The sequence below is a fragment of the Periophthalmus magnuspinnatus genome, chromosome 1, assembly GCF_009829125.3.
Source record: "Periophthalmus magnuspinnatus isolate fPerMag1 chromosome 1, fPerMag1.2.pri, whole genome shotgun sequence".
In the NCBI taxonomy this organism is placed as follows: Eukaryota; Metazoa; Chordata; class Actinopteri; order Gobiiformes; family Gobiidae; genus Periophthalmus; species Periophthalmus magnuspinnatus.
Genome location: NC_047126.1, coordinates 26,634,322 through 26,659,448, shown reverse-complemented (window position 1 = coordinate 26,659,448; position 25,127 = coordinate 26,634,322).

The following is a 25,127-nucleotide window of genomic DNA, read 5'->3' as shown; positions in this document are numbered from 1 at the left end:
GAATTTCAAGCCAACGCGACAAGTGATAAGAGGCAATGCTAATATAGTTACATCACCCAAAATACAACTTACAAACAGATTTTTACCACTGTCACAGACTGATGTTGATGTTAATATACAAACAGAAAATGGAATTTTGTCGCAAAACAAGAGCAATGAAGTTGGCAAAAGAGCGGCGGCAGGCAGGCGGTCTGTGCCAAACGTCAAGGTCACAGATACGCTGCTGCTAGGAGACGGTGCTTTCAGAGATGTGACTCACAGAGGAATCCAAACTTGCTCGTACCCCAGTCACACTGTCTCTGAGATTACAAAACTCCTCCCAAAGGTTTTGTCAACACACCAAGGAGCTAAACAGCTGATTGTGCACGTGGGTGCAGTTGACACCAAAATGAATGAAACTGAAATCTTGAAAAAGCATTTCATTGAATTATTTGAGGAGCTTGATAGAGTGGAGGTTAAGACTTTCATCAGTGGACCTCTTCCTACCATAGACAGAAGGAAGATGAACAAATTTACCCGGCTGCTTCAGCTGAACACATGGCTGTTCAACGAATGTGCAGCCAGAGGACTGCACCACATTGAGAACTTTGATCTTTTCTGGAAACGAGAGGACCTGTTCAAGGGAAATGGCCCACACCTGAGCAGAGGTGGAGTAAGAGTGTTGACGGATAACCTCCTCCACGCTCTGAGAAACCGGCCTGGACAGGGTCCTGGGCCAGTGAGAGAAAAGAGGAATGAGAGAAGCATTCCTGCTGCACCAACCACAGACCGAGCCAATGTGTCAGCAGCACCACAACTACAACCACCACCTCCCCCAGCGAAGGAGTCACCACCAGCAGCACAACCATCTCCCCCAGCGAAGGATTCAGCAGCACCACCACCTCCCCAAGAGAACAAATCAGCATCACCACCACCTTCAAAAGTGAAGGATGCATTTCCAGCGTCACTGAACTTGTCTGTGACAGCCCCAGCAGAGGTTTCAGTCACAACAGCACCCACATCACCTCCCCTGCCCACAGACCAACCCTGGGTCCCCTTTGCTACATCCACTCCCTCTAGGGACTCCTCACTCTCCTTTTCCTCCCCACCTTCACCTATGGCCCTTCTCGGCCATCTAGAAAGTCTCATCAGATCAGGAATTAAGATGGCTCCTCTCACACCTAATATAGAGCGATCAAGAGTTCTGGCATCAACTATGCTGAACTCTTCCCCGTACCCACCTATCCCCCCTCGTCTTTCACGCAAACCCCCCCCCTGCTCCGCCTCCTCGGCCCTCACCTGGTCCCTCACCCAAACTCCCCCCTGCTCATTCACCTGGTCCCTCACCCAAACTCCCCCCTCCTCGCCCTTCCCTGCCTTCCCCCAGAGCTGTTATCAACAAAAGCTAGGACACGCAGGGCCTCTGCTGTCTCAGGACACACAGTCATGATAAAAGTAATATCATGCTGAGGCCCTGTGATGGAGCTATATCTACAGTTACACCGCGTAGACTGATTAACAGAAGGACACTTAGACCGTCCAATCAGAGACATTTAGTTCACATTCCCTGTAAGAAGATAACATCCAGTCCTACTGAAACTAATCTGAAACTTGCTGTGCTCAATGTCAGATCTTTATGTAACAAGTCCTTTTTAATTAATGATTTTATTTCTTCTTTTAGTCTTGACTTTATGTTTTTAACTGAAACATGGCTCGACAAAAACACAGGTAATGCAATTCTAGTGGAATCAACTCCACCCAACTTCAAATTTGAATCTGAAACACGAGTAAACAAAAAAGGTGGAGGTGTGTGCGCATGTTTTAGAGATAATTTAGTTACTCACAGATTGTCATTTGGAGTGTTTTCATCTTTTGAGTATGTTTCATTCAAAATGGAGCTAAAACAATCCCCCTCCATACTCTACTTAGTCATATACAAACCTCCCCAGCACTGTCTGAGTTTTATTGATGATTTTAGTGAGATGCTTTCAGTCGTACGCACAGACTTTGATGTTTTAGTCATTACAGGGGATTTTAATGTACATGTGGATAATGTGTTTGACAGGAACGCTAAAGAGCTCAGTTCTGTCCTTGAAACCTTTGGTCTGACTCAGCATGTCGGCAAGCCCACCCACAACAGAGGACACACTCTGGACTTGCTCATTACAAAAGGAGTAAATATTTCAAATGTCAATGTGGTGGATGTTGCTCTGTCTGATCATTTCTGTGTCTTCTTTGACCTGTCTGTTATTCCCAAACCAGCGGCTGGTCCTGCAGTTGTTCGAAGGAGACACAAAAATGATAAAACAGGTGCACTGGTCATGGAAATGATACACTTTGAAAATGCCCCATGTTCTGATGTTGATGATTTGTTGAACTCTGTAACTTCGAGTGTTTTGAATGTTCTGGACACCATTGCCCCGATGAAGGTTAAAATGGTTAAAGATAAGCAGAAAGAGATTCCGGTGACGTCATCCTACCGAATGGCAGCCTAGAGCGTTAGCTCTCCCACATTTTGTGGATTTCACCCCGTAAAAGTATCAGAATTCAATATAATATAGAACGTAGTTAAGGTAAAAACGGGGTGGACATGGGAAAGAAGGAGGCAAGGCAGAAAACTACGACCGAAGGCCGGTTAAATGAGGAACATGCTGCGGACGCCACGCCGCCTCGTGAGTGTAACAACAAAGCTAGCACACATGCTAGCGATGACTCAAGTTTGGCAAAGGTGCTGGAAGAAATACGGGACTTTCGTAAGGAATTCCAAGCTTTCAGATCAGAATTAAACAAGACAAACTAAAGAATGACAGAAGCGGAAACTCGTGTTGGCCAAGTAGAGGACCGGGTCCAAAACGCGGAGCAAGTGCTGGTAAAGTTGATAAAAGTTATAAATGAGCAAGAAAGCAAGCTAATTGACCAAGAGAGCCGGTCCCGAAGACAGAATCTAAGAGTGTACAATATTCCAGAAGGAGCAGAGGGTTCATCAATGGTGAATTTTATGGAAAAAGTACTTCGGGGCAGTTTGGACATTCCCCAGTCCATTGCCCTGGACATTGAGAGAGCCCACCGGGCAGGAGCCCCCAATCCAAACAAGAACGGTGAGGATAAGCCCCGCTCAATAATAATAAGATTCGCCCGCTTCACAATCAAAGAAGAAGTTTTACGTAAAGCATGGACCAAAAAGACGGTACTTCTGGAGGGACGAAGAATATATTTTGACCAAGATTATCCTCCCAGTATCCTGCAGAAACGCAGAGACTATGCTGAAGCCAAACGAGTGCTCAAGGAACAAAACATCAGATTTCAAACCCCCTACCCCGCTAAATTGAGAGTATTTTATCAAGATGGGACAGTGCTTTATCAGACAGCGGAGGAGGCGACGGCAGACATGAGAACCAGGGGAATGCCGGTCACAAAGATTACACCGAAGGAGAGTCTGACAGAACAACTACTACGGGCAGTGAGGAAAGTGGTGGAGACGCGACCGCGGCGGGACTCCGAGGAGTTCCGGGAAAGAGCCATCAGAGAGAAACTCCAGGCCTTCAGAAGACGTTCGTCCTCCGCCTCGGAGGAGCAGTGAGATTATAAAATGTTTCTAACAAACCTTTGGTAAGCTTTAAGAAGCCACTTCCATCTTTCCCCCTTAGTAAATGAGGAAATATAAGGGGAGAGACTGTTTTATTTGAAGGAATAGATACACTGAACTGTCTGAGGGGCCCTCTCCCCCCTGAGAGGAGAGGTTTCCCCCTGCTGGTAGAAGTTAATCACAACCGGGTCAGGTAGGAAAGACCCCTACCCTGGAAGCAGGTTTTTTTTAAATGTTTTTTTATTTAGTTCATTGTTCTGTTTTCTTGTGTGTTAAGGGAGTTAACCACCTACTTTTCTGTTTTGAAATTTTACACTACATTGATAAGGTAAGCAATGTCTAACGGATGTATAAAATGTGTTTCATTCAATGTAAATGGGCTGACAAATGTGATAAAACGTAGCAGAATCTTAACCAAAATGAAGAAAGAACAGGCACAGGTGGTGTACTTACAAGAAACCCATTTGAATGATACTGAGCATGAGAAACTAAAAAGAATGGGATTTACAAGCATGTTTTCCTCTTCATATAAGTCTGGCCGCAGACGAGGGGTGGTGATCCTCATATCAAAAAAGCTAAACTTTGAAAAATCATTTGAAATGAAAGATAAAGAGGGGAGATTTGTATTAGTACGAGGTAGTATAGATGGGAATCCAGTCACATTTATGAATGTTTACGCACCCCCTGGGAGCGACTTGATTTTCTTTAAAAAAATTATTAATGTTATAGTAACAGAAACTCAGGGATTTCTAATATGTGGTGGGGATTTAAACATCCGACTACAACCAGAACTGGATAGCTCTAATAGAAGGGTACCTGAATCAAACACCTTATATAAAAAGGTCTCCTCTCTTTTTGAGGAGGTTGGTCTGATTGATATTTGGAGGGATCTTTTTCCCACAAGACGTGATTATTCTCACTATTCAGCTCCACATTCAATATATACCAGAATTGACTATTTTATAACTTTTGGAAAAGATAAAGGCAAAATTCAAACATGTGAGATGGGAACAATAGATGTGAGTGATCATGCACCTCTGTACCTGGTAGTTAACTTAAATTTGAGTCCCAGAGTTACTACTTGGAAACTAAATTCATATCTGCTTAAAGATATCAACTTTAAGAAAGACATTAAGAAGGAAATGAAGGACTTTCTTGATATAAATGATAATGGAGAAGTTTCACCTCCAATACTCTGGGACACACTTAAAGCTGTTATAAGAGGTAAAATTATAGCAATAACCTCTTATAAGAAAAAAATACAAAAGAAAAGGATGGAGGACCTGCAAATAGATTTAAAAAGATTGGAAAAGAAACATAAACAGACCCCTTCATCAAATGTCCGGAAGGAATTAAAAAATGTTAGGACTGAAATAAACAGCTTGGACATACAGGAAACTAAAAAGAAATTAATGTTTTTGAAACAAAAATACTATGAAAGTGGGTCAAAATCAATGAAAATACTGGCATGGAAATTAAAAAAGAAAATTGCAGATAGCACAATAACTAAAATCAAACACCCCAAAACAAAAAAAAATTGTTACAAAACTGAAAGAAATCCAGGAAGCATTTGAAGCATATTACAAAACATTATACTCTAAAGTTCCTGGAGGAAATAAAACAGATATTGATGACTTATTGAACTCATTGGATCTACCAAATTTGAATGAAGAACAAAATGAAAAAATGACAACAGCTATAACAGAGGTAGAACTTAAAAAAGCCATCAGCCGACTCAAATCCAATAAGTCACCGGGCTCGGATGGCTATACAGCCGAATGGTACAAGGAATTTAAAAATGAGCTTATCCCTATAATACTCCCCACATTTAACTGGGTATTAAAAAGAGCACAAGCCCCTCCGAGTTGGAAGGAGGCTATAATTACTGCCATACCTAAAGAAGGGAAAGATGAAACAGAATGCGCATCATATCGGCCGATATCAGTTCTTAATATCGACTACAGACTGTTCACTTCTATAATGGCCAGACAAATGGAGGAATTTCTACCCATGCTGATACACAATGACCAAACTGGTTTTTATAAGAAATCGCCAGACGCATGATAACATACGCAGAACTCTACATATGTTAGATCATATACAAAAAATAAAATAGAAGCAGTGCTTATAAGTGTTGATGCTGAGAAAGCATTTGACTCAGTTAATTGGGAATTTCTCTATAGAGTCCTATATAAATTTGGTCTGCATGAAGCAATTATTGAAACGATTAAAGCCTTATATAAGAATCCCACCGCAAGAATAAAAGTTAATGGTCATCTGTCCAATAGTATTATACTGCAAAGAGGGAATAGACAGGGATGTGCATGGTCTCCGCTTCTGTTCGCATTATATTTAGAACCTCTGGTCCAGATCATAAGACAGGACCAACAAATCAAGGGTATAAGTATCAAAGGGAAGGAGCATAAACTGGCTTGCTATGTTGATGACATTTTAATTTATTTAGGACAACCTACAAACTCCCTACCTAAACTGGTGCAAGTATGTGAACAATATGGCAAACTATCTGGATATAAAATCAATATGAATAAAACTCAGACACTTTCTCTCAACTATAAACCACCAGTGGAAATAATCACTAAATACCCAATGAAGTGGCAGGCTGAATCCTTAAAATACCTGGGTATTAACATACCAAAGGAACTAACTAAATTATTTGAGGTCAACTATGTCCCGTTACAAAAAAAAATAGTTGAAGACATGAGACGATGGAATTTGATTCCCTATTTCACCCTATATTCACGAATAGAGTCTATTAAAATGAATGTTCTACCGAGATTCTTATATCTGTTTCAGACCTTACCTATATATATTGATCAGAATACATTTAATGAATGGGATAAAATTATGTCACGATATATATGGGAGGGAAAGAAACCTAGAGTTAGTTTCAAAACCTTGCAATTGACTAAGAATAGAGGAGGATGGGGCCTGCCATCCCTAAAGAATTATTACCGGGCAGCACAATTGAAGTTTGTCATAAACTGGTGTGATGTATCATATACTGCTCAATGGAAAAGTATCGAGGAGAATACCTTTTCTGTCCCAATACAAGCCACCCTGGCAGACCCAAATATACAAAAATATATAGATCAGGTGGGTAATCCATGGGTGGGATGCACTCTCACTGTGTGGAAGAATGCAGTGAAAGAATACAAATTAGATACAGACATTACAGTTTTGAAGTGGTATGCACATGATACAGATTTTCTACCAAACAGATTAGACTCCCGGTTCAAGATGTGGTCTGCCAGGGGACTTCCAATAATAAGCAAATTGTTTAAAGATGGTAAATTGATTAGTTTTGAAACACTGAGACATAAATACAATCTGGAAAAGCAAGACTTTTACCGATACTTGCAATTACGACATTATATAGAGTCAAAGATTCATACGGTGTCAGAGGCAAACATGGACCTGATAGAAGTGATGAAGAACGCATATGATGGCAATAATAATAAGAAATCCATCTAATTTTTGTACAAATTTATGATAAATCATAAGTCTAATTCAACGGGGAAGGTTAAGGTATTATGGGAAAAAGAAGCAGGAATAAATATAACAGAGGAAGAATGGACATCAATATGGAAACACCAATGGAAATGTACTGCCTCACAAAGATGGAAGGAGTTTGGATGGAAAACTTTGACGAGATACTTTATTACCCCATGTCAGAAGACTCACTATGACAAAAATCCTCCCACCTGCTGGAGAAATTGTGGGAATCAACGAGCGGATCACTTTCATATTTTTTGGGACTGTCCGCTGATTAAGAACTATTGGTCTGAAGTTCATAGGACATTGCAGGACATATTCAAATGTACAATCCCCCTTGAGATAAAAACTATTTTTTTCGGATATGTACCACAGGACTGGATGAAAAAGGATAAATGCTTGTTTGGCTCCTTGATGGTTGCAAGTAAGAAATCTATAACAAAGAAATGGTTGGCACGGGAAGGACCCAATTTGACAATGTGGTGGGAAATTGTATTGGACATTTATCGAATGGAGGAGATGACGGCATTGGTGAATGATAGGCAAGATTGGTTTGTGTCCTGTTGGGAGAAGTGGGTGGAGTATGTGAATCTAAAAATGCCCAATTTTATTTAAGAATATGATAAAAATGGAAGATCATTGTTTATTTTAATTTTACTTTGGGTGGTCTCTCCCTTTTTGTTCCTTTTGTGTTATGTGTTCTGTGTCATGGTGAAATTATGTGAATGTTGTTAAATGTAGAAAAATGTTTATGTTAAAAGTTTTTCACCATTGTTAAACACAAAAATTCATAAATAAAGAATAAAAAAAAAAAAAAAGATAAGCAGAAAGAGCCATGGAGGAATGATGACTCGGTCAGGGCACAGAAAAGGGAGTGCCGGAGGGCCGAGCGGGAATGGCGCAAGTCAAAGCTCCAGGTTCATTATGAAATTTACAGAGAAAAGATGCACATGTACAACCACAGTTTATGTAGAACAAGGCAAAGGTATTTTTCTGACATTATTGGAAGTTGTAGTAAAAACTCTCGTATCCTGTTTGCAACGGTAAACAGATTAACAAACCCCCCAGCTCCACTGCCGTTAGAACTAATTTCTACATCTAAGTGCAATGAATTTGCAGTATTCTTTAATGACAAGGTTCAGGGTATTAAAAATGCCATAAATTCCACAACACAAATAACAACCCAGCACCCACCTAGACACTTAGAGCTGACTCACTTTGCACCTGTAACTGATAAAACTGTCCAAGAGATTGTCACCAGTCTGAGTTCATCTACATGCTGCCTCGATGTGTTACCCACTAAATTTTTAAAGTCTGTGCTCAACAGTTTGCTGTCACCACTCACTCACATAGTTAATATGTCACTTCAATCTGGAACATTCCCAAGAGCTTTGAAAACTGCGGTTATCAAGCCTCTCTTAAAGAAGAACAGTCTTGATGCCACAATATTGAACAATTATCGACCGATTTCAAATCTGCCATTTTTAGGCAAAGTCCTTGAAAAAGTTGTTTACCAATAGCTTATTAACTTCCTCGAAATGAACAACTCCTTTGATGTTTTCCAATCAGGTTTTAGACCCCACCACAGCACTGAGACTGCTCTTATCAAGGTGACAAATGACATCCGCCTGAACACTGATGCAGGCAAAGTCTCAGTCTTGATCCTGTTAGATCTGAGTGCTGCTTTTGACACTGTGGATCATGGGATCCTCTTACAGAGACTGGAGGACTGGGTGGGCATCTCTGGTATGGCACTAAACTGGTTCAAGTCCTATTTAGAAAACAGGGAGTACTTTGTTGAAATTGGAGAATGTATATCAGATAAAATGTCCCTGACCTGTGGGGTGCCCCAGGGTTCAATCCTGGGACCCCTGCTGTTCAATCTCTACATGCTGCCGTTAGGCCAGTTAATACGCAGCAATAATGTGTCTTACCACAACTATGCAGATGACACTCAGATCTATGTCTCACTGCAGCAGGTGAATATGGACCAGTGGATTCACTCTGCCACTGCATCCAACAGATCAGTGTGTGGATGCAAAATAACTTTCTTCTGCTAAACTCAGACAAGACTGAATTCATCATCTTTGGCCCACAGAAACACAGAGAAAGTGTTAGCAGGCACCTCCAGTCTCTCTCTGTAAAACCTTCAAATCAGGCTAGAAATCTAGGGGTAATAATGGACTCAGACTTGAACTTTAACAGCCACATCAAATCAATAACATCTGCAGCTTTTTACCACCTAAAAACATTGCAAAAATCAAAGTTATACTGTCAAAACCAGACTTAGAGAGACTTATCCATGCATTTGTCTCCAGTAGGTTAGACTACTGTAAGGTCCTGCTCACTGGCCTCTCCAAACGAGCCTTAACACAGCTGCAGTACATCCAGAATGCTGCTGCTCGGGTCCTGACTAGAACCAGGAAGTATGAGCACATAAGTCCTGTGCTCAGGTCTCTGCACTGGCTTCCTGTAGCTCAAAGAATAGATTTTAAAGCAGTTCTGCTTGTGTATAAGTCTCTCCATGGCCTAGGTCCAAAGTATATCTCCGACATGTTAGTGCCATATGAACCATCTCGCAATTTGAGGACTTCAGGGATCGGCCTCCTGCTGGTGCCCAGAGTCAGGACTAAACATGGGGAATCAGCGTTTCAGTTTTATGCAGCTAAAACTTGGAACAGTCTTCCTGAAGATGTGAGACGGGCCTCGACTTTGACAATGTTTAAATCCAGGCTCAAAACGGTTCTGTTTAGCTGTGCATACGACTGAAAGATTTTTATTCTGCACTCTTCTCTTTTAATGTTAATTTTATTATGATTATTTATGTTTTGATTTGTGTGATTTTAATGTCTTTCTTATTCTGTAAAGCACTTTGAATTACCTTGTGTACGAATTGTGCTATACAAATAAACTTGCCTTGCCTTGCCTAATTGAGCAGATTGTGAAATACTCAGACCGGCACCAACAACCATGCCACGCTCAAAATTGCTTAAATCACCTTTCTTTCCCATTCTGACATTCAGTTTGGAGTTCAGGAGATTGTCTTGACCAGGACCACACCCCTAAATGCATTGAAGCAACTGCCATGTGATTGGTTGATTAGATAATTGCATTAAGGAGAAATTGAACAGGTGTTCCTAATAATCCTTTAGGTGAGTGTATTCCTCAGGTGCAAACATTGATGCAGACTTTCTCCATCAAGAAAAGCCCTGAAATACTTTTTCCCTGGTCCTGAAAATTTTCTTCACCCAGTGATAAGATTTGCTAAGCGTGAATTAAAGTTTTGGTTTGTCCAGATACCATATTCTCATGGTAATGTTTTGTCTGTATAGGCAACAGAAACATGTGAGAAACCTGAGGGTTATTCTCATGGGTTAAAACCAGCCCCATCAAGATAGTTCAGCTCCCAAGTCCTCAACATGTGGTTTACCCTGACAGTGAGTTAGGGCATGTTAGGAAAGAGTACCTTGAGTTAAAATGTACAGGATGAGAAAAGGACTGTAGGCTTTCAAAGGAGCTAAACTGCAGGCTCACAGAAATACTGTAGTGAGCATGGTGTTTACAGTGAGGGCTGCAGGTGGGACTGACTCCCTGTGCTACCCAACCAAGGAGCACCTGCAGGCCATGGCAAAGCAAACCCTCTTGTAGATTTGGGAATAAAAGAAAAACATTCATAATGACATTTCAAAATATGCATTTAAATGTCCAATATGCATCATTCTAATTCATTGTAAATTAATTTGACATGATAGTAGTAGTACTGTATAGTAATTATACGTACCCACGGAGAGTCAGAGTCCGGCTGGTCAATGAGCATGGGGTATATTCAAGTTGCCACCCAACCAAGGAGGACCTGCAGGCCACGGCAAAGCAAATCCTTAGCTATTACCCAATGCTCACTGACCAGGCGGACTCTGACTGTCCATAGATATGTAAAATTACTATGCAATAATAATAATATCGGGTCAAAAGAATTTAAAATTAATTAGGATAATGCATTTTGAAATTTCATCATGGATGTTTTTCTGTTAGTTCCAAATCTACAAGAGGATTTGCTTTACATGGAGGCTACAGAGGAGGAAGAGGCAAGCTTGCACACTAACTGGCTTTAAGTGTTACTTTTTGGAGAAGCGGCAGACTTGAATGTATATCCAGTCATTGGGCAGTGCAAAAACCACGTTAAGTTTGGCTCAGCCCTCGATAACCTGCACTCTGCCCATGGAGCTGAGAAGTGTCCACACACCCTCCATCCTACGTGAATTTAGTGTAGGACAGAGTTATAACACAATATATGTTCCTGAAGGGGAGGGGGAGGCCTCCAGCTGTTTGTTACTTCCCCTGTGTCTAGCTGAGCTGGATTGTAACGTTGTTAAACAGCAGCACTGCAGTGTCCATTCATACAAATATATGTGATCCTTTTTTACTCAATTCCAAGCACTGTTACTTGTACCGTGGAGTGTGTAGGCCGGCCCAGGTCGACCACATTCACACTGCACTCGCCCCAGTGCCAGTGCGAGTGTCAACAGTCACATTCTGGACCGTTTACTTCCTTACTTATAAGATAACTCAAAGTACTTTACAAGTAGCAAAATTGTGATGGTGTCATGTGTAAATTTGATGGGTTTTGTTTACAGTATGTTTGCTGGGTAACAGGCAATGTTCCCTCTAATTTTTCACGAGTCTGAGCAAACACACAAACTCCCTGAGTGTCCCATGGGCCACTGTGAGCGACATCAGACATGCGCACTGTGGTCATGCTGCATCACATCCATCCAAGTTAAATGGTTTATTAAAAGAATCAAATTACCGCATTTACATTTGTGTTATAAGACTTTTAATTAAGTGCTTTAGCCACTTATACAATGAAAATGACAAAAATCTTGCTCATGACCTGTGTAGTATGTTAATGCTATTGGAAGTATAAATATTTAATTTTACAGTTGGCTTGGTTTGGTTGGAAGCTCATGTTTTGCCATAGTTAAACTCCAATGTTGAAAACACACTTAACATTTTTATTATAAAGCTCTGACTTGTATTATGAGTAAAAGCCATTGTGTGAAGCTTTTGCTGTGACTGAGTGAGATTGTCCTACTGTGTCTGGGAGACAGTCCGGTAACTCTTTTTCAATATATGACACGATCATTTGATTTTTACAACTCATAAACTAGTGACAGTTTCAATGACCAATACACACTGAGAGGAATCTGTATCTGCACACCCTGCTGCTCTATTACTGTACATTTACATATCATATAAAAATACAATATATAATGTGTATTTGTATATAAAATATATTCAAAACAAGTGGTATGGGTCAAAATAAATATATTTACAAACCACACACTGCAAACAGTGAACAAACACACACTGGAAACTAAAAATACACTGTACATGTGACAGTGTGACAGTCATTCTGTGACAGAGGTTGGAGGATCGAGTCCCGCTCGGATCAATTTCTGTCATTGTGTCCTTAGGCAAGACACTTCACCCAAGTGGTGTGTGAGTGAAGGATTGGTGGCGGTGGTGCAGATTGGCATTAGCTAATGCTAATAATTACAAATAATACACATTTGACCCACAATTAAGTTAATAGCAGAATAAACCACGCTTACCAATCAGGAACAGCATCCAATCCATCAAAACATAAGGTCCCTCTGCTCCTGAGTCCATCATGAGATCTTCACTCGGTTCCATGAACCGCTCCGGGTCCGAGATGCCTCTAGTTGAACTTGTACAAACATCCACAGTGTCCTCGGTCGCGTACTTCCTTTGTTTTGTCCGTTTCGTCATGTCATGTTTAAAACGCAAAACTGCTGCAAAACAGTGCATAAAGTTACGCAATTAGGCGCGGATCTTTGCCCGAGGGCGGGCCGTCAGAGCGTTAAGGGGTTAAACACTTAGAATCATTAGCGAGTTTTCACTCTGCGTTGGCCATGTCACGTTGCTGTGATTTCTATGCTAGTGTCCAACCAGGAAGTAAAATTAGAAACCAAAATTGTCAAATTAGGAAAATCTAGATTTTATTTACCTGGAGTTTAAAGAATAGCCGGGTCTAACCTGTCGTATATGCACTTTAGACTTTATTCTGTAACATATTAAATTATGACATTAAAACAGTAAATGTTGAACTATAGTGATTCTAGATCATTATGATGTTGTTCCTTCTTTTTTCACTTACATCTGAACTAAACTTCAGCGTACCCATGGTAACCACAAAGCCCTTAACTGGAGTTTAAACAAGATTTTATTCTGTTACATATCAAATGATGCAATCTGACATTAAAACAACAAATTCCACCATAGAATGTGATCCTAGAATATTGTGTGGTTACCATGGATTCCTTCGTATCCATGGTAACGTGTGGTTACCATGGATACCTTCGTATCCACAAAGCCCTTTGAATCAAAGCACTTGAAATTCTGGACAGAAGTGTGTAAAGGACCACTCGGTGCCATCTATCCACATTTGAACCAAACGGAGGTGACACATAACAGAAAGCTTCTAAAGCAGTGAGAGAGAATATTTCAACTTAACATTTTTACATTTTACAACCCACACAGATATACACAAGAGTCCACAATGCCAGTTCACCCCGCATGGTGGACACCCGAACCTGCCCAGGTGGCCACGACACAGCACCTGAATCCAGACTATCTGACGGAGGAAAAGAAAATAGAACTGAAAAAACAAACTAGAGTCAAACCTCAAGTCGACGTTTCTAAACCTCCAGTCATAACTAAACCCAAACCTGTTGTTATAAGTGACCAGACATTAACATCCACGACACAGCACTTGAATCCAGAATATCTGACGGAGGAAAAGAAAATAGAACTGAAAAAACAAACTAGAGTCAAAGCTCAAGTCGACGTTTCTAAACCTCCAGTCATAACTAAACCCAAACCTGTTGTTATAAGTGACCAGACATTAACATCCACGACACAGCACTTGAATCCAGAATATCTGACGGAGGAAAAGAAAATAGAACTGAAAAAACAAACTAGAGTCAAACCTCAAGTCGACGTTTCTAAACCTCCAGTCATAACTAAACCCAAACCTGTTGTTATAAGTGACCAGACATTAACATCCACGACACAGCACTTGAATCCAGAATATCTGACGGAGGAAAAGAAAATAGAACTGAAAAAACAAACTAGAGTCAAACCTCAAGTCGACGTTTCTAAACCTCCAGTCATAACTAAACCCAAACCTGTTGTTATAAGTGACCAGACATTAACATCCACGACACAGCACTTGAATCCAGAATATCTGACGGAGGAAAAGAAAATAGAACTGAAAAAACAAACTAGAGTCAAACCTCAAGTCCAAGTGAGACAGCGTCTTAGAAATATAAGTGACCAGACATTAACATCCACGACACAGCACTTGAATCCAGACTATCTGACGGAGGAAAAGAAAATAGAACTGAAAAAACAAACTAGAGTCAAACCTCAAGTCGACGTTTCTAAACCTCCAGTCATAACTAAACCCAAACCTGTTGTTCCCAAACCAGCTGAGTACCATAAGCCAGCACTGCGTGTCTTAACAGACAATTCCCACCCTGGAGCTTGCAAAAGTAGAAATCTCATTGAGAAGGTGGTGGAAAGAGTGACATATGAAGAAACACACAATATGACTGTATTTCCACCCTCTGACTCTGCAGCTCAATCCAAGACGACGATTCAGTTGATAGCTGACATTCTAGACAGGAATGATAAGCAACTGTTTGTCCTTAAAGACTGCCCAAGTTTAAACCTAACTCTGAAATGCCACATCGCGGTAAGCTTGGTCGATGACACAAAGGAAGCGGCCAAGAAGATCAAGAAAATTTACAGAGAATATTTTGCTGGAGAACTGCAGGTAACAGAGAGCAAACACGTTGAGCGGGTACGTAACTCCATAAGGGAGTTTTTCCTCTATAGAATGGCCAAACAGGGAGTGCTTGCCCTGTTGACCAAGCTGACTTTTCTCTCCAAGAATCACCCTGAACACATTATGGTTGCACTGATGGAGGGGCTGGATTGTTTACTGAGGGATGTACTAGTGCCAATCATCATCAAGTGCTTCTATGGTCGCCTCATATCACAGTCTGATCAGACTGTCTATAGAATTGACAAGTTTATAAATCATCTGGCGAACATCATAGAGTTCCACTTGAAATCTAACAACAAGGCACAAATATTCCAGCAAGTAAAAGATGAGATCCTTGAGGTTTTAGTTATGGTGGACGAGTGGCTGCAAAAGGAAGCACAAAAACTGTCCGGAGGGGAAATCGACCTTGCTTATAGAAATATCCACCAACTAATGTCTGTAAGCAAGCCCAAGACAGCCCCTGTCACAAAGATAATACCAGCTACCTTGCAGCCGACTCCAGCCCCTGTCCCAACTAGGCCCCGTATTTGTCCACGAGTCCCCGTCTCAAGGAAGTCCCCTGTCTGTCCAAAGACACCAGCCCCTGTCCCAACTATGCCCAGTATTTGTCCACGAGCCCCCGTACCCAGGAAGTCCCCTGTCCGTCCAAAGTCACCAGCCCCTGTCTCACTGACACCCCCTGTTTCTACGGAGAAGACCACCCCCCCATATTGTGCAGCAAAGACACCAGAACAGGTTCATATGCTGACCACACCAGTCTCTGTTGAGTCTCAAGAAGCCTCTGTTCTCAACCTCAACACAGATAAACCTCAAAGCTGTTTTATGAGAGTTAGAGAAGCTCCTGTCACAAATACAGAATGTCCAAAGTCACAAGCCTCGGTGATGCCTCCTGCTTCTATGAAGAAGACCGCCCCCCTACATTGCTCAGTTAATAAGCCGACCACACCAGCACCGGTTTATAATGAGAAGGCATGTGACCTTTCCTCAGTCCGACAGGCCAAAACGGTGATAAATAAGATACCGTCCAGCTGCAGTGACAATGAGCAGAGTGAAGACAGCAATGATGAAGAAAGTGGGGAATGCTTATGGAACCTGGAGCTCTTCACGATTATGGCGCACACTATAGTAGAGAGGGTTGAGAAATACAACAAGGTGTATGAAAAGTACGACCTGGATGAGAAGTACTTCAAAATCAACCGTAAGTGCTTAGCAGCAGACCTGGCTGCTGCACTGAAGGGATGGCACATTGCTGTGGTGCCATCTGTTGACAGTGCTCTGAAAGTAGCCAGGCAGGTGATCAAGGAACTGAAAAAGAAGTACTCAAAGAAACAAATCTGTACTTATTTTGTAGAAGGCTCCTTGACACGTATCATCGTCCAGGTGGCTAAAGAGCGTCTGGTCTCAGGTACTGGCATGGTACATAAGACCTACAGCTGGGACAGACGGGACTTCTTGTACTTGACCATCAGACTGCTCGTTAAGCTGTGTAAAGAGGAGCAGGTATCCACCTGCTCCTCTTTACACATTCCAACCATCACCAACCGTATAACTGCTCAGTTATTGGAAGAGCTCCAAGGTGGGCCCATTTTTATCAAACCGAATAAGGATTATTTCATAAAGGTGGCCAACAAAGTGTCTAAGAAGATTAGGAAGTACTACCCCAGAGAAGCCTTCATGGATCTCCTCCAGGATGGAGCAGCGGACAGAGTCATCTTGGATAAGCTGAAGAAGAAGCTGTGTACACCTCAGAAAGGTGTCAGGCCTTTTTTCAAGGCCATAGGCAAAACGATTGCAGCTTAAAACACTGTCTGCAACCAAACAGAGACAGAGCTCTTCAAATTAGCTCAAATTAGACTCACCACGACTAGTAAGAGCAGTTTATAATAGTAAGCTGCTCTTACTGTCATAACTGCTAATGCAGCTACCACAGATACTACTGTTAATGTACATTTACCAAACAATCGCATTTCTGATGTGGTTGGTTGGTGAAACAGTTTTGCATTGAGAAGTCTTGGAATTGGTGCATTTAATGTGAACAATTTTACAAAAATCACAATAAAACAACCTACAACAAAAAACTCTAATAATCTATGAAGTGATTTAAAACGTGTGTGAATTTAGTGTGTGTATTTATTATAAACTTTACAGTTTATGTCACGGTAACTGCAATATTGCAATACAATGGTATGTTCACACCGCACAGATGCTCAAGTAACCACAGTATCCATGTTTTAATGAGGCTCAACACACACACATCCTGTAATTGTTCTATTCAACTATGAACCAATTCATATTTACTCGGCTCTAGGCTGCAGAGTGTGTCATACGGTGGAGGACACTGCCATTTTTACCAGAGAAGGAAAAGGGTACAAAACTAAGCAAAATCACAAATGAAACAATTTTCTTCAATTAACCACTTAGCGTTCCGATGGCCGTCTTTACAGCAATGTACATGTATTTCTGCGTCACCCACACAAACAATCTACACATCAAATGAAAGCTACGGCATTCATCTTTCTGAATATGTAAACCATTTACACCTGTAATCACCACAGTGCTGACAGCACTTACCATTTAGCGCTCTGGTTCTGTCAAACATCAACATATTCACACAAAGTTGGTCTCATTCGTTCTGTAAAGGTCCAGAGAATATAATCCAGTCAAGAAGTTAGAGCCTCCATGTCCAATCTGCTGCAGGAAAGTGAAATCTGTTCTGTCACTTCTCTGCATTTCTTTTGTCAGTTTCAGGCATAATAAACTTCTGACAGCGCCAACTTTGTTCCTCAAACTTGTTAGCTTGTGATTGACACCAAAGTTGGCCAATACGGTGGGGGCTGTGGGTTACTGGAGCCGCGGACAGTGAATGAGTACCACAGATGACTGAAAGAGTACGCCCCACTCTCCCCCTTGTAGAATCAAGCTGTTACATTACACATGTTTAGTGATGTTTTCCTCTTAAAGCCCATGAACTGCGGAACACGCTGATGCGTGACATGCAATGGTTTACTGTAAACAGACGGAGTTTGCTGCGCGCTTAATAAGACAAGGCTAGATATAAAGATCTGTGCGTAATTTCACGCAGCAGTTTTGCGTTTTAAACATGACGAAACGAAATTGTGGGTCAAAATGTGAATCATGTGTAATCATTAGCATTAGCTAATGCCAATTTGCGCCCCCCGACCACCACCAATCATCACGCACACACCACTTGGGTGAAGTGTCTTGCCTAAGGACACGACAGATCTAAGGACACAATGACAGAAATTGGTCCGAGTGGGACTCGATCCTCCAACCTTCGGGTTGCGGGACCAAAGCTCTAACCACTGAGCTGCAGAATGACTGTCTCACTGTACAATCATGTACAGTGTGTTCTCAGTTTCCAGTGTGTGTTTGTTTACATTTTGAAGTGTGTGTGTGTTGATTGTTTGCAGTGTGTGGTTTGTAAATATATATTTATTTTGACCCATAGCACTTGTTTTGACTGTATTTTATATACAAATATACATTTTATATTGTGTTTTGATATGATATATAAATGTACAGTAATAGAGCAGCTGGGTGTGCAGATACAGATTCCTCTCAGTGTGAGTTTTCATTAGAGCCCTCACTGATGTCTGTGGGTTGAAACATTCAAAAGTTATTGCACTTTTTCCAAACGTTCTCCAAATGTCTTCATTCGGATAGGTTTGGAGAGGCCTTGAATAACTCATGATAAAATGACTGTAAAACTCTCATTTTTATGAGAGAATGAGAAAACATTTTTTTTATGTGTGTTCCAAAGTGTATGAATGCTCAGCAGACAAACTTACAGTGATTCTGACGCCTGTGGGTAAAACTATAGGGTGTTACCTTTACAAAGACCCCAAACTAGTGCAGTTACTACTGAGGGTTCAATAATGGTAATTATTTTAATTTGGAGAGGTCAGAACAAAGGCAATTTCACCAAAATCACCCGGAATGCTAAGGGATTAAACCATTAATCTAATTTTTATTTGTTTTGTGTCCAGTAACATGGACAAGCTAGACGGTGTGGTGAAATTTTAAGTAACTAAGTAAACTTTGCCCCATTGTGATAAATCCAACTGTGAAGATTTAAAAAAATACTTTGACTTGCTTCTCTGATGTCTGTTTGACTGTACAAGCTACTACTATAACTATGTATTCACCTAATTTGTCAACACTATCACTTGTATATATTATCATGCAGGTAACTGGACTCAAATGCAACACAAAGAATACAGTCAAACTTCTTAGTCTCAGTAAATACAACAGAACATGTCCTTCAAACAAGTGAGGAATGATTATCTTATTTAATATCAACTAAAATCTCTTTCACTTTGAGGATTCAATATGGGAAACAGGCTGGGGAAATAAACTTAGAAACAGGGCCTTCAAACAGGGATTAATGCAGATTCAGAATTGCAGAAATGAAAACGGCGAGTATTTGCAGCTCTTGAGTGTGTTTCTTGACTGATCAACCATCTAGCAAGGACTGAGTGAACAGAGGGAGTATACTGTATATAGGCTACCCTGGACTGATTAGGAAATGAACGGCAGGTGCAGGGAAAAACAGGGAGGTAGCAAAGGAAGGACCGGAACAGCCTGGGAAACGGAGCTGGACTGGGGATGAACATGAAAACAGGCAGAACTGTGACATATACACTCACCTGAAGGATTATTAGGAACACCATACTAATACGGTGTTTGACCCCCTTTCGCCTTCAGAACTGCCTTAATTCTACGTGGCATTGATTCAACAAGGTGCTGATTCATTCTTTAGAAATGTTGGCCCATATTGATAGGATAGCATCTTGCAGTTGTTGGAGATTTGTGGGACGCACATCCAGGGCACGAAGCTCCCGTTCCACCACATCCCAAAGATGCTCTATTGGGTTGAGACCTGGTGACTGTGGGGGCCATTGTAGTACAGTGAACTCATTGTCATGTTCAAGAAACCAATTTGAAATGATTGGAGCTTTATGACATGGTGCATTATCCTGCTGGAAGTAGCCATCAGAGAAGTCATTCAGTGCTTTGCAGAGACTGGACAGTTTCCCAAGATTGTACTGTATGCAAAGAAGGTCTGTTTATTGCCTGTTAACTTAATACTATGTAATAATCTGAATGTTACTAAGGACAATGGTATTTTTAGGTTGGATATAGAGGATGGGTACATGGTGGTCATGAAGGGATGGACATGGTCAGAAACAATGTTCAGGTAGCATGGCATTTAAACGATGCCCAATTGGCACTAAGGGACCTAAAGTGTGCCAAGAAAATGTAACCCAGGTGTAAAATCCACTTACCTACAGTAACTGCAAATTCCCATTTTCCGTATATCAGTAAACGCGCCGTATAACCTTAGCCCCCTCACGTGACCACCTCAGCCAATCATGCGCTAATAGCACTTCATACAATGCAGCTGCGCTCCTCTCCGGTCAGAGCTGGGAGGAAGCGCAACAGGGCAGCTGCACAGGTACCGTGTCTCCGCTATTTTCGCAATAACTAACACCATCCGTCTTCTAAACCTACCGTTACATGTTTTAAACTCACAGGAGCCACTACTATTATCACGGACGCTGAGTAAAGACCACGGGTTCTGACGCGAACAAGGGGATTTGGTGAGTCTTTGGTTGTCCAGTGCTACGAAGCATTAGCATTACATATATGCCTGTTAATATACCGCGGTGCATTACTGTCAATATAGTCAATTTAAATTGTAATTGTATTTATACAAACAGTATTTTACATGGATTTTGTGTACACTAAACTAAAGACAGCTAATACTAACAGTGATAGTTTTTTTTTTTTTTTGCTAAAAGGTAATTCTGTTTAATACAGGCCAGGGGTGCTCGGGTTGGGCACAATATTTGATGGCGAGCTAGGAGCCCTACCAAGAACTGGAACATCGCATTCAACTCTACAGCCCTCTGCGGTCTGGTAGGAGGCTGTTGCAGTCTGTCCCTCCCATAGACTCAAACATTCGCATTCACAACCTTAACATATGGACTAAAAGGGAAATTTTATGGACAATTAAGCCCATATCAGTGGCAACCTCATTTTTGTTCTATTGTATGCCTCTATTTTTGGGAGATGATATCGAGTGCTGCATTGTTTGTTGTATTGTGTGACCTAAACTTTGAAAGTGCACTTATTTTGCCTTACTCTAAGGGTAAAATATTGAGACTGATACTGAAATCCTGCAGATTTTGTAAATATTGTGTGTTTGTGTGTTTTATGTTTTACTTGCAATACATGGTACCAACCACAAAGTAAATCTGTTCCAGTCTGGTTTATTACACTGCTCTCCCACCTCCCAGTGAGCCGATACTTGACTCTTCTGATTTAGCCCAACGCCCAACTCGATATCCAAGTCCAAAATATCAATTCACCCTCTTTCTCTTTCTGAGCCACATGCGCTACATGCGTGCTACAAAAACATCCCCCACACCATTACACCACCACCACCATCCTGCACAATGGTAACAAGGCATGATGGATCCATGTTCTCATTCTGTTTATGCCAAATTCTGACTGCCATTTGAATGTCTCAACAGAAATCGAGAATCATCAGACCAGGCAACATTTTTCCAGTCTTCAACTGTCCAATTTTGGTGAGCTCGTGCAAATTGTAGCCTCTTTTTCCTATTTGTAGTGGAGATGAGTGGTACCCGGTGGGGTCTTCTGCTGTTGTAGCCCATCCGCCTCAAGTTTGTGCGTGTGTTGTGGCTTCACAGATGCTTTGCTGCATTCCTCGGTTGTAATGAGTGGTTATTTCAGTCAACGTAGCTCTTCTATCAGCTTGAATCATTCGGCTCATTCTCCTCTGACCTCTAGCATCAACAAGGCATTTTTGCCCACAGGACTGCCGCATACTGGATGTTTTTCCCTTTTCACACCATTCTTTGTAAACCCTAGAAATGGTTGTGCGTGAAAATCCCAGTAAGTATCGCTTCCTGCTTCTGAAGAGTGCAGACGCAAACCTTGCTTGCTCCTGCTGCTTCCTCCTTATTTTGCTTTTTAAATAATTTTACCTCTTCCATTGCTGGGAGATTTGTTTAGTTATTATTTTCTCTTAAGTAAACCAAGATTTTTAAACCATTTTCACTTTTTTTAACAAAATTTTTGACGAGCCAACAACATGTCCGCGGGAAGAAACAAAAGGAATTCTTTCTGCAAACGCTGTCGGAACTATCAACAACAAATTATTGAGCTACAAGCGCGGATATTTGTTTTAGAATCTGAAAAAGGACTTCACCGAACGCTCCCTGTGACCTCCAGTGGTAAGCAGCCTACCGTTACTTTCAGAGAAGAGAGTGAAAAAACTGCTACTTTCAACTTAAACCTGAGTGATACGGTGTCTTTTCCAAAACTTTGTAAAGACAAGAATTTCAAGCCAACGCGACAAGTGATAAGAGGCAATGCTAATATAGTTACATCACCCAAAATACAACTTACAAACAGATTTTTACCACTGTCAGACTGATGTTGATGTTAATATACAAACAGAAAATGGAATTTTGTCGCAAAACAAGAGCAATGAAGTTGGCAAAAGAGCGGCGGCAGGCAGGCGGTCTGTGCCAAACGTCAAGGTCACAGATACGCTGCTGCTAGGAGACGGTGCTTTCAGAGATGTGACTCACAGAGGAATCCAAACTTGCTCGTACCCCAGTCACACTGTCTCTGAGATTACAAAACTCCTCCCAAAGGTTTTGTCAACACACCAAGGAGCTAAACAGCTGATTGTGCACGTGGGTGCAGTTGACACCAAAATGAATGAAACTGAAATCTTGAAAAAGCATTTCATTGAATTATTTGAGGAGCTTGATAGAGTGGAGGTTAAGACTTTCATCAGTGGACCTCTTCCTACCATAGACAGAAGGAAGATGAACAAATTTACCCGGCTGCTTCAGCTGAACACATGGCTGTTCAACGAATGTGCAGCCAGAGGACTGCACCACATTGAGAACTTTGATCTTTTCTGGAAACGAGAGGATCTGTTCAAGGGAAATGGCCCACACCTGAGCAGAGGTGGAGTAAGAGTGTTGACGGATAACCTCCTCCACGCTCTGAGAAACCGGCCTGGACAGGGTCCTGGGCCAGTGAGAGAAAAGAGGAATGAGAGAAGCATTCCTGCTGCACCAACCACAGACCGAGCCAATGTGTCAGCAGCACCACAACTACAACCACCACCTCCCCCAGCGAAGGAGTCACCACCAGCAGCACAACCATCTCCCCCAGCGAAGGATTCAGCAGCACCACCACCTCCCCAAGAGAACAAATCAGCATCACCACCACCTTCAAAAGTGAAGGATGCATTTCCAGCGTCACTGAACTTGTCTGTGACAGCCCCAGCAGAGGTTTCAGTCACAACAGCACCCACATCACCTCCCCTGCCCACAGACCAACCCTGGGTCCCCTTTGCTACATCCACTCCCTCTAGGGACTCCTCACTCTCCTTTTCCTCCCCACCTTCACCTATGGCCCTTCTCGGCCGTCTAGAAAGTCTCATCAGATCAGGAATTAAGATGGCTCCTCTCACACCTAATATAGAGCGATCAAGAGTTCTGGCATCAACTATGCTGAACTCTTCCCCGTACCCACCTATCCCCCCTCGTCTTTCACGCAAACCCCCCCCCTGCTCCGCCTCCTCGGCCCTCACCTGGTCCCTCACCCAAACTCCCCCCTGCTCATTCACCTGGTCCCTCACCCAAACTCCCCCCTCCTCGCCCTTCCCTGCCTTCCCCCAGAGCTGTTATCAACAAAAGCTAGGACACGCAGGGCCTCTGCTGTCTCAGGACACACAGTCATGATAAAAGTAATATCATGCTGAGGCCCTGTGATGGAGCTATATCTACAGTTACACCGCGTAGACTGATTAACAGAAGGACACTTAGACCGTCCAATCAGAGACATTTAGTTCACATTCCCTGTAAGAAGATAACATCCAGTCCTACTGAAACTAATCTGAAACTTGCTGTGCTCAATGTCAGATCTTTATGTAACAAGTCCTTTTTAATTAATGATTTTATTTCTTCTTTTAGTCTTGACTTTATGTTTTTAACTGAAACATGGCTCGACAAAAACACAGGTAATGCAATTCTAGTGGAATCAACTCCACCCAACTTCAAATTTGAATCTGAAACACGAGTAAACAAAAAAGGTGGAGGTGTGTGCGCATGTTTTAGAGATAATTTAGTTACTCACAGATTGTCATTTGGAGTGTTTTCATCTTTTGAGTATGTTTCATTCAAAATGGAGCTAAAACAATCCCCCTCCATACTCTACTTAGTCATATACAAACCTCCCCAGCACTGTCTGAGTTTTATTGATGATTTTAGTGAGATGCTTTCAGTCGTACGCACAGACTTTGATGTTTTAGTCATTACAGGGGATTTTAATGTACATGTGGATAATGTGTTTGACAGGAACGCTAAAGAGCTCAGTTCTGTCCTTGAAACCTTTGGTCTGACTCAGCATGTCGGCAAGCCCACCCACAACAGAGGACACACTCTGGACTTGCTCATTACAAAAGGAGTAAATATTTCAAATGTCAATGTGGTGGATGTTGCTCTGTCTGATCATTTCTGTGTCTTCTTTGACCTGTCTGTTATTCCCAAACCAGCGGCTGGTCCTGCAGTTGTTCGAAGGAGACACAAAAATGATAAAACAGGTGCACTGGTCATGGAAATGATACACTTTGAAAATGCCCCATGTTCTGATGTTGATGATTTGTTGAACTCTGTAACTTCGAGTGTTTTGAATGTTCTGGACACCATTGCCCCGATGAAGGTTAAAATGGTTAAAGATAAGCAGAAAGAGATTCCGGTGACGTCATCCTACCGAATGGCAGCCTAGAGCGTTAGCTCTCCCACATTTTGTGGATTTCACCCCGTAAAAGTATCAGAATTCAATATAATATAGAACGTAGTTAAGGTAAAAACGGGGTGGACATGGGAAAGAAGGAGGCAAGGCAGAAAACTACGACCGAAGGCCGGTTAAATGAGGAACATGCTGCGGACGCCACGCCGCCTCGTGAGTGTAACAACAAAGCTAGCACACATGCTAGCGATGACTCAAGTTTGGCAAAGGTGCTGGAAGAAATACGGGACTTTCGTAAGGAATTCCAAGCTTTCAGATCAGAATTAAACAAGACAAACTAAAGAATGACAGAAGCGG